The sequence below is a fragment of the Cydia splendana genome, chromosome 13 (assembly GCF_910591565.1).
Source record: "Cydia splendana chromosome 13, ilCydSple1.2, whole genome shotgun sequence".
NCBI lineage: Eukaryota > Metazoa > Arthropoda > Insecta > Lepidoptera > Tortricidae > Cydia > Cydia splendana.
In genome coordinates this window covers 18456612-18467989 of record NC_085972.1, presented here as the reverse complement: position 1 = coordinate 18467989, position 11378 = coordinate 18456612, and the positions used below count along the sequence as shown (strand labels likewise).

At 36.9% G+C, this 11378-nt stretch overlaps 1 non-coding gene across 1 annotated transcript; it reads left to right on the top strand.

Annotated features, from left to right (window-relative positions):
* The first annotated feature begins 8622 nt into the window (after nt 1-8622).
* Nucleotides 8623-8726, top strand: LOC134796611 (U6 spliceosomal RNA). Its single transcript, XR_010144973.1, has one exon. It is a non-coding gene; the product is annotated as a U6 spliceosomal RNA (small nuclear RNA).
* The last annotated feature ends 2652 nt before the right edge of the window (nt 8727-11378 follow it).

The following is an 11378-nucleotide window of genomic DNA, read 5'->3' as shown; positions in this document are numbered from 1 at the left end:
ATCCAGTAACATACCAGTAACTTTGTTATTACTTTTGACAGCGCGTGTCATGTGTCAACACAGAGTCGACACAAAGTCGAAACATTGCAACTACTTTGTGACTGCAATATTTCTCAGCCTTAAACCATATTTATACATCATAATTAACAAGTTTCGTAGTATGTAAAGCGTTATTTCTGTTATTTAAGTATAGTATACTCATCGAAGTACTAAAAATGCTTCAAATAATATAGTTATGAACACAGGCACTGAGAAGTAAACAATTTCATTTCCGGCTAAACTAAAACAATGTGGTGGCGCGTTGATTATATTACACTCAGTTTATCAAATCACTCGAGCAGTTTAATTCCCCATAATAATTTAAGTCCTATTGTAATATAAATGCAAACAATATATAATTACGTCTTGTAATCCGTTTTAGAGATGGCGTATTAATGTCACTTATTTTTATTTAAGTATTTTTCCATCTGACAGTTTCCATTTGACAGGAACAAAATGAACGAATGAACGAATGATTTTGGCATAAAGTAGTCGCAAACCCGAAACAATGTGTGCACACGGCGACCACACTTTATGTCACTTTGTGTCATGTGTCGACCCTTCCCCATTTCTGGTAACTGTGTCGACACGGCGACGACTCTGCGACTGGAATTGTGACCGAAACAGACGGTGTCGACACAAGATGTGTCAACACCGCGTCGTAACGGCGACTGGAAATGGTTGTATGGGAGGAAATCGACAAATATCCCTACTAATATTACTAGTGCCTCTGTGACCTGTAGATCTCGCGATATAAGTTTTCATAAGCATAAGTATGAGCATAAGCATAAAAAATAAAAATACAATTTCGTTGAGTCATTATCACGGACGAACTCACAATGGTCAATAAGCGAACTCACTATGGTCTAAGACAGATCCTACTGGCACTAAAGTCTTTTATGCCAATTTACATCTATTTAAACATTGTGAAACTGAGACCTTCGTTAACGCTCGGTCGATAGATGCAAAAGTAACTCTCTCTGTCTATCACTTCACTTTTCTTCACGCTTAAACCGAAAATTAGGTATGGAGATAGCTTGAGGCCCGGGGAAGGACATTACGATAATTTTTGTCAATCATTAGAGTTAGACGAAGAAAAGTCTACAGCGATTTTAATAGCCCACGCAGTGCAAGTGTCATTTTAAACCTCAAGCTTCTTCGTAATTATGACGTATAGAGTTAGACCGAGAAAAGTCTGCAAAGATTTTGACAACACACGCAGTACATGTGTTATTTTAAACGTCAAACTTCTATGAAATTATGACGTGTAAATAACACTTGCACTGCGTGGGCTATCAAAATCGCTGCAGACTTTTCTTGGTGTTACTCTATCATCATTCCACGCATAGTCTAATAACATGGTCTTCTCTTCCCAGAGTGCCACAAGCCTACGTCACAATAACATTGCCACTTTATATAGCGCTATCGCATTAGTACATTACTACAGAGGCCGGGACGAAAGGGGTTGCCGGCCGAAGACATATAGACGGCCGAGCGAAGCGAGGCCGGATAGGTCTGAGCGCGGGCAACCCATTTCCCGCCGAGGTATGTATAGTGCTTTTCTCAAACATGCAATGAAATAAATAAAATAAAAAATCCACGAAACCCAAGTTTTATTTATAAAAAACTAAAAGTAAAGTACACCCAAAATATAACCAACTTGTACCTATATCATTATCACGCGTATGTTTTACACGAGTCGTGTATTTTTACTACCCGTATATTTTCATGTATCTTTGATTTTTTCGCCTTGTATCCGTCTGACTGTCGTTTTCGTTACATAAGGCAGTATTTGCTTTATGGTTCGTAATGACACTCTGCCACTACGCCTATAAAAAAAAACAATAAACAATGTTTGCTATAATTTGCAGTTTTATTTGTATAAAATCAACATGAACTTAATAAATAATACATTCAATAATTTTATAATTTTAAATTATAAATTTAACTACACAAATAAAAACATTTAAAATATTTCATCTAAACGTTAGCGGTAAAAAGGTCTACTCAAACACGCGTAGTTATATTTTTTAAATTGTTATGCAGGTAAAGTTGAAAAATATTCATTCTGTTTTATTGGATTTATGGTGCGTTGTTGATTTTTTGACTTTAATATGAGTTCCGACGACATAATGAAATTAATATTAATTGTAATCGTAGGTGTTGGAATTGGCAGCGTAAGCAGAATTGATTTTAATAACTTGCTGCCTCTGCCACCAAGTCAAAGACGAAGTATGTATATGGTTGCTTATGGCAATTTTATTATTTGAGAAACTAAGAAAAATGGCTTACAGTTTATTAGAAACAGTTTTGTGGCATATTTTAAATGAATGTAACTACAAACTCGTCAACACTGTGGAAATTATACTTATTTACTCCATGCATAAAGCAACGATGTATATGTGAAACATGATATCAACATGAAAGACTATGTAAACTTATGTGACGAAAACGACAGACGGATACAAGGCGAAAAAATCAAAGATACATGAAAATATACGGGTAGTAACAATACACGACTCGTGTAAAACATACGCGTGATAATGATATAGGTACGTGTTGGTTATATTTTGGGTGTAGTTTACTTTTAGTTTTTTCTATAAATAAAACTTGGGTTTCGTGGATTTTTTATTTTATTTATTTCATTGCATGTTTGAGAAAATTATCATATAGCCACAGTATAATTGACCGAAGCGAAGCGAAGGTCTACGTTTTGACTCGGGCATTTTGCTTTCGTATGTCCGGATGTTCTCCTCTACAGGTCGCAATTCTTAACCGATTCTCATGAAATTTTGTGACCAGATTCTATGACTAAATAAAAATTTTTTGTCAATCCAGTTTTTGGAAATTTTAAAAAATGGCGGAGTCGTGATACCTGTCGCCTAAACAAATAGTCGTATCGATATCATAAGAGTTTTTTCTTTTTGATATATGTTTATAGATTAAATGGCCAAAAATTCAGAAAATTTGTATCTCTGGTTTCGGCGGTATTTAGATATTTAGTTTTTACTTGAGAATGAGTAGCTAAATTTCGTCAGCTTTAGTAAGAACTATCATGGCGCGTTTTGCAAACGTTCGCTTTTTTGTTTGCATAGGGAGGTCCCTGGTTCCATCCCCAGTAATTGTATGCTGCTACATAACTTTTTGTATTTTTTTATACTTAAATTTCGTATCAATTGTTGTTTTTTATTTTATTTTTTATTTTGAAAAAATTAAAAAAATCGTATTTTTTATTTATCAAGCGCGGGCTAAGCGCATTCGTTTATTTTTTGCAAGAGATGATGGCTTTTTGCGCTTTAAAGAAAATTTGATTCTTCAATATACGGCGCCATACCTTTGGCCTATGCTCGTCTAGATGGCGACACCATTTTATATTTAACAATTTTTACTCATATCAGTAAAAGAACACGGGTCAAAATCATATGGCGTTCTAAAAATAAAAAAAAATCATTTATCCATACATATATACATTTATTGATTTTTTTTTTCATTTTCATTTTAATCCTGTATCGAAAGATGGCAGTAAATTTACTGTGACTACAAAATTTAGTATGACAATAACCCTCTACTACATATAGGGACCGTGCGCGTTGGAGGGTCTGCCATCTTGTGGCCTGAATCGGAAACATGGACATTGCCAAAACAAGTTCTACCATCTACCGTTCTTGTAGGTCTGTTGTAGGTACGTTTCCTTATGCATAGTAGGTTCTGTCATCTTGTGGACTACATCGGAAGCATAAACGTCACATTTACGCCTCACGCCAAAAATCTGACGGCTCCTATGCTACCCCCTATAGTTCACGCGCGCCCACTATAGGGACCGTGCGCGTTGGAGGGCCTGCCATCTTGTGGCCTGAATCGGAAACATATGTGCACATGTACATTGCCAAAGCAAGTGCTACCATCTACCGTTCTCGTAAGTACGTTTCCTTGTGCATAGTAGGTTCTGCCATCTCGTGGGCTACATCGGAATCATAAACTACATATCTACGCTTCACGCCAAAGATCTGACGGCTCCTGTGCTGCCCCCTATACACTTTATTCTCTTTAGATTAGATATTTAAATTCTTACTCGAGAATAAGTAACCAAATTTCGTCAGCTCATCTAAATGCTATCATAGCGCAGTTGGAAAGACGCTTACAAGCAAGGATATGGGATAGGTACCCGGTTCGATCCCCAGTAAATGCAAATTTTTTTATTTATGTTTTGCACTTAATCATCATATTGCTGATTGATCAAGCGAGCGCGAAGCGCGAGGTAAGCGTATTCGTTTGAGTTTTTGTTTGAAAATTTTTTTAGCGATTTTAGTTCAAGGGCATGGCTGTTCCAGGAGTCAATTTCCACTTACGTTTATAGCATGGGCGGTCACCATCCATAAATCGCAGGGGTTAACATTGCCTAGGGTAGTGGGCGACCTTGGGCTCAAGGAACTAGCTGTAGGTTGCTCGTACGTTGCGCTTTCCCGGGCTCAAAGTCTAACTAACAATAATGTTAGTTAGACTTTGAGCCTTTTAATTTGGATCGCCTCGCTAAAATGGCCCATAATTTCCGCAAATCATTTTTTCTTCGAGGCAATTACTCCGTTTTCATTTTTTCCCAGTGGAATTTCTTCGCTTTATTTAATTTTTCGTGTACATTTTTTCATAAACTAAATTTTCCTTTTCTCAATTTATTCCCTTTTCTTTTTAATCCCAGTAGTTAAAATAACCAGTAGGTTTTTTTTTCACTAACTAAATATTCTCTATCTCCATATTTTCTCTTTTTTTTAATGCTAGTGGTAAAAATAACCAGGTTTTTTTCAAATAGGTAGGTTAGGGTTATTTTTTTTGATGACCCTAAAAACGAAACTGCTCCCAGAGATAGGTAGGTTAGGGTTATTTTTTTTTTGATGACCCTATAAACGAAACTGCTCCCAGAGATAGGTAGGTTAGGGTTATTTTTTTTGATGACCCTAAAAACGAATCTGCTCCCAGAGATAGGTAGGTTAGAGTTATTGGCTGACAGCGTTTGGTTTTTTACTTGTAGTTTTGTAGATTATGTTTTAATTTTAGTGTTTTTGATATTTGTTGTATGTGAAATACCTACAAGTAACAAATATAATTACTACACTATTAACATACAGTAACAAGAAAATATTATCCTAGATATTTAAAAGAACGAAACCTATAAGGAAAAGATTAATTTAAAAATATTAAAAATAGGCGATTGCGGAAGAAAACCATTGGGAAAATATGGGAACGGAGTAATTGCTACCGAGAATGAATGATTTCGGGAAATTATGGGCAACGCAAAATATGAGAACGGAGTAATTGCCTCGAAGAAAAAATGATTTTCGGAAATTATGGGCCACACTCGCGCACGAAGCTTCTTAGTTACAGTTTACAGGTTAATTCAAAGGTAATGTTGGTTTCCTAACATAAGTAGAGTTAGACCAAGAAAAGTCTGCAGAGATTTTGACACTGGCACAAATAACATTGGAACTGCGTGTGCTGTCAAAATCTCTGCAGACTTTTCTTGGTCTAACTCTATCCACTTTTCTATACAATTAGTATGGCGACGTGTATACTTAAGGGGCATCGACCGTACACTGACATCGGGATGATATTTTTATCATGTTATTTAGTAGTCATCGTGCGTCTCGCTTGCGCCAATACATGTACGGACAAGAACGAGTGAAATGCACGATAACTAAATGACATCAGTTAGATAGATGTCTTTCTGATATCAGTGTAAGTTTGAATTGGCCTGTTAGCCAAAAATTGTTTCGTATGTCCATATGTTCTACTCTACAGGTCGCATATCTAAACCAATTCCCGAATTTTGTAAGCAATTGATAGTTAAGTTTTTATGGTCAAATTAGATTCTCTAAATTCTTCAAAACAACGGAACCATACATTTATTCAGTTTTAAACTCTGCTCGCGAGGTCTACAGCTCACAGAGCCACTAGTAAATAGTACTAACGATATAGCGCTGTCGCATGATGACGTAGGCTTGTGTCAGTCACGTGACCACGAAAAGACGGGAAGAGAGTACCAGGCGGAGTATATTATTATACCATGGTCTATGGTATAATTTATGTAGCATGAGTCACAATGTCAACGTCCACGCCGTCACGCTTGACGCGGACATCTGTCATCCGCCGTACCCGCGAATTTAAAACAAATTATCATCAAAATGGCGGCTTATTGGCAAATAACGACGACAAATTGTGCTAAGTGATTGTTGTTTTAACGATGTAACCGTTAGGTTTGGAAGATTAATAATCTCATTATATATAGTACTTGGTAGCTTTTTGTTATGGAATATAAGTACTTACCTACTTATTTAAAATGATACAACCAAACTTTTTCATAGTTACAAACTAAAAATTTTAGAACCAGAGCTACGTGGATGAGTGGTTTCAATTAGCAAATTTCTATCCTAAATATATGACATCTAAAAAAATTAGGCTAAAAAAACTAACAATACACAACAGTGTTCGCTTTTATTGCTCCATATTATTAGATGGCTTAGGTTAATAGTAACAACATCAAACAAAAAACTTAACAATTTCGAGGAGTAATTTGTCAAACAACACTAAGTGGTTCTAGTGTATGGTCGGTTGGCCACAAGCCCCTCGACGTGTCAGCCACGGTTCGCTGCACCGCCATTTTCGGTTCAGGTGTAGTTTAGATGCGGCTCGTTCGCATTCACAATTCACATACGACACGACACCGACTAAGTACCTACCGTGAAAAATGAAAATCGAATTTAATATTAATTGCCATAGGTCCTTATAGTATGTTTTACTTAGACTTAACTGGATAACTTCCGTGTGAGGAGACATTGAAATATTTAAAATTTGTGTTAGTGGTTAAAAATGTTATTTCAAACTACCCGTGGTTCAAGTTCAATGAGTTTTCCAAGCGACATCACCACCACAACCACCGATTAAGGATGACACACGTTAGACCGGGCCGGGGCCGGACCGGAGCTTCCGGCGCTTCGTTTTCTATGGAATGCACCACGTGATCACCGATCAACCGTCGTAGAAAATGACTTGTCGGACGCCCCGGCCAGGGCTCGGCCTAGTCTAGCGTGAGTCATCCTTTATTCGAAGAAAGTGGTTCTAAATCACCGGCAATGTCAGTGTGTTCTTAACTTCTTACCCTTCAAATTAGATATCGGAACTTCGTAATGACTTAAGTCTGTCAGGCTATTCAATCGCTCAATGTGTAATCTTAATTAAACGTAAGTTTGGCGAACCTAATATAAGTTTACAATCTTAACTACCGGCCTCTCATTATGCATGGGTCTCCAAATTACTTAATAGCAGTAAACCGGCTATATTAATGCCCCGCAGAAAGCTGTAATGGAAGAGAAAGAACCAATGACAATAATATACCTGCATAAAAAAGTTTAGAGACCCCTGATATAATGGAAACAGTGCGGGATGGAAAACAATAGCGCTTCCTCTTCCTCCTTCTAAGTTCACTTCTCTCAAACTGTTCGCATTTAATTTATACGCAGTTATAGTACGATGACGCGGGCTCTTTGTGGATAGTTACGTAATTATAATTAGTTTCGACTTTATGTAAATCCGAAGGGATAAAGATAAAAAAAACTGTTCGCGTGCCAGGAACTTTATTTATCGCAAATAAATGAAAATTAAACAACTGTACCGATATTCGAAACCTAAGAATAATATTGAGAATGGCAACATTGTGTTGTCGGTCGTATTGTCCTTTTCTAGCATATACGTCCCTCTCTCTCTCTCACATTCCCACCACAGAGCAGTTGGTTTTGACAGGTGTTTGACAGTTACCGCCAAAACAAATTTCCAAGTCATTGGCTTGCTGTTTTTCCATCTGGAAGGTCGTGAAGCTAAACTGCTGGTGAGTTTTTGAATTTGTACCCCAGTTTAGCTGACTATATTGAAAAACAGTTTCTAACGGCTTTTGCCGTTCGAAATAAATATTTAAATTTAGTTGTCCGTTAAACTATCTAGCAAATAAAAACGATCCGGAATAGTGATGTGCAAGTGTTTTCAAAGGCTGCCTGCGCGCACCGTGGCTATGCCAATGAAAATACTAAAACACATGTTAGAAAACACATCGAGCTGGTAAAGCGTGCACGTGTCACCATTATAATTTAATTTTATACCTACATTAAGTATCTTCAGAGTCTTGTTAGCTTAAATATTTGTGTGTGTGTATAATAACGGTTGAAATTATAATACTTAAATGGTGATCTGTGGAGGCATACCCTTCAGTTTTCAAGTGATTTGTGTTTTCGAATACGAAAGGATCGGATAGTTAATACGTGTTACGTAGAACCTACGTATGAAGGTAGAAGCTTATAGACGTGTAGGTTTTATCTGTCCAAGTATCTATCAGCAATTTGTCTTTTTATCCCGTTCCGGGTTAATATAATATTTATTGCAAAATTTATTTTTTGGTAATAAACTTGCTGATAAATAATGTGTACCCGCTTAGGAGTCGACGAAGCTCCGCTTCGCGGAGCTTCTATTTCCGCTCTGAGGAACACAAGGTAACGAACAAACCTACATCGCAAACATTGCATTTATTTTTGTGGAAACTGAGTACTTCGGCAGTACATAAACTTAAATCTGACTAGACATAGAGAGAGATTAGCATGGCTCTGCGCAAGAATGACATGCGAAATCGTGAAGTATTTCACTCTTTATCTACCAACTTATATCTCTCCAACTAAATCTTTGAAAAAAAAAAAAAAAAAAAAAAAGGTTAAAATGTAGGTAGGTACCTACTTAAATAAATAACTTAGCAGGTACTTACAGCCTAAAAAGGTTAAGGAAAGAAATCTTGCATGTAGTTGCTATATGTGCTTGTGTTATTTTGGATTTGAATAATTTGATTATTAATTCTATACGTAACTACATACAAGAGGGTCAATTCTTAAGCCTACCTACCTACCTACATAAATAGTACACTTGTAAACGTTTCAAATAAAATCGGAAGCCTGTGATTTGGAAAGGCATTAACGATACGGGAATCTTTAGATTGATTCATTGACGAAGACGCATGGTTTGGTTCATATTGTCAAATTATATTAGTTAACTGTAGAGTTAAAGTTTAGTTTTGGCAAATCTGCGCGTCACCGTGAATGACACTCTCTAAAAGTACCTGTTAAAGCCTGCTTAAAGCCTTTCACCTTGTCGAGCAAGGAACCCGCAACTAAGGGAATATTACCCACAGGGTATTTGATTTGAATGATATTCTTAAACCTACGTCTGTTATGGTTCCACCTGCGTGAGGTGTGCCTAAGAGAATCTTTTATTCGTTCACAAACTAACGTCATGTTATTTGTGATAAAACCAATATATTATGTACCTATCTAAGCCTGCGCAAGGCTGCCATGTTTCCACCTGCGTAAGGTGTGCCAAAGAATCTTTGATTCGTTCACAAACTGACGTCAAGTTATTGATGATGATATTATAACCTATGTAAGCCTGCGCAAGGCATGTCAGACATATAAATGATATGGTTATAACACAAGCGAGCGAGTAGGTCACAATCAGAAAAATATTACAAAGATGAATTTGTAAATATCTCCTCTTAGAGAAAGTAAAAAGGGTTTAAAATAATGTTTTGGGTAAAAAATCAGTCGAAATAGGCAAGGCTTCGTTATTAGAGTTTTCATTTCTGTTTACCAATCTATTCTAAGGGTCCCGAACACCCTGTTGGCTAAACCCAAAATTGGGCTAATTAACCGTGGTAAAAGTGAAAACTACTTACTATTTACAATAACATTTCTAAAATCATAAAAGGTAAAAAATAACCTAAGATTCCAGGCCTATTTCGACTAATTTTTATTTTAAAGATGATAAAATCTTTGCAACCTAATATATAAATAAAATTGTGGTCTGGAGACGCTAAGCCTCATAACTTGGGCGGCATAGATAATACTAAGAAATTTAGTCGCTGAATTTCGAATATAAGCCCAGGCAGAATATTGATAATTAGAATAAGGAGTGGTCAATCCTCCAAGGTCCAGATAATCTGTGGACTCTAATTAAATCAGGCTCGGTAAGCTCACGACACGACAGAGCTTACGATTCCATTCTGAAATAAGCTATGTTTACAATATATATTACTCATAGTGTGAAACAAACAGCCTGCTCAAGGTGTACAAAAGGTCCGTTTAATGGCCCTATGAATATCTAAAAACCTTTGAAGTCTAGGCCTGCTAAGGCAGACTAGAAATAAATACATATGATCCCAATGTAAGAGCAGCTCACAGTTGCATAAATTATATTTGCCTCGAGAGCACTAGTCTTTCAGTTAACATGTTTACGAGTACCTACCTATGTACACGATATGACCAAGGTTACCTACCTATTTAATTATTATATCCCTGACTGCCATGGTATGGGAAATTATTATGTGCTGGCGGTGCTGCGCAAGCATGTTTGAAATAAAATATACAAAACTGGCCTAACGGGCGTTTATGAATTATGTATTTTACACCCTTATGTCTGTATTGTGCCCCTTGAAGTTTTAAACCAGTAAGTGCTCCCATGCACGGATTAAGTTTATTATAAACTACCCATGCCCTAACCTCAAGGGCAAGTGCTTCTATGCACGGACCAGATACTGTTACCAATTAATTCACTTATCATGACTTGTCATAGTTTGATACTACACGTTTAACAAATTTAATAACGTGGAATGTACCCACTACAAAAGGTTTTTAAAAACAGTGACTGAATGGTTTGCACGAAAGGTTCTAGCACAACTTCTGGGCGGTCACGCCTAGGGCATGACCCTCTAGTTCTCAATTTATACAAAATTATAGCATTGTGATACTGTTCGCTTGCACAATAAAATAGAGAAACAGGAGCACGTCTTGCGAAAAGGCGAAGCTATTTTGAAACGCCAAACTTTCAAAAATGGATTGGAATATATAAATATGTCTTTGGTGTGGAACATGTACACCCAAACAAATGCAGTCATTTATTATATGTTGGCAAAACTCTGCCAAAGTGTTAGTCTGTCTGAACAGCGTTACCTGAAGGCATCAATGCACATGAATCTCTTGAAACATGGTGGATTAATTAATTTACACCCCGCCTGTGTCTTGCTCTTACCAAATCCACAAGTTAAGGACCTCAACCTATCTAGGTACCCTTCTTGCCCGGTGCCTGAAAAAATGTTCACTATAATCTCATGCAGTAAAGTGTCGGAAAACTAGGTCCACACACTTAGCGCTACTGTGAATATATATCTGAAAAGTCTGTAGACTGCCTTCCAGGAGGCGGGATGCTAATAGATTAGCCTATATAGTAGGCCAGAGATATAGTATTCAAAAGCACACTGA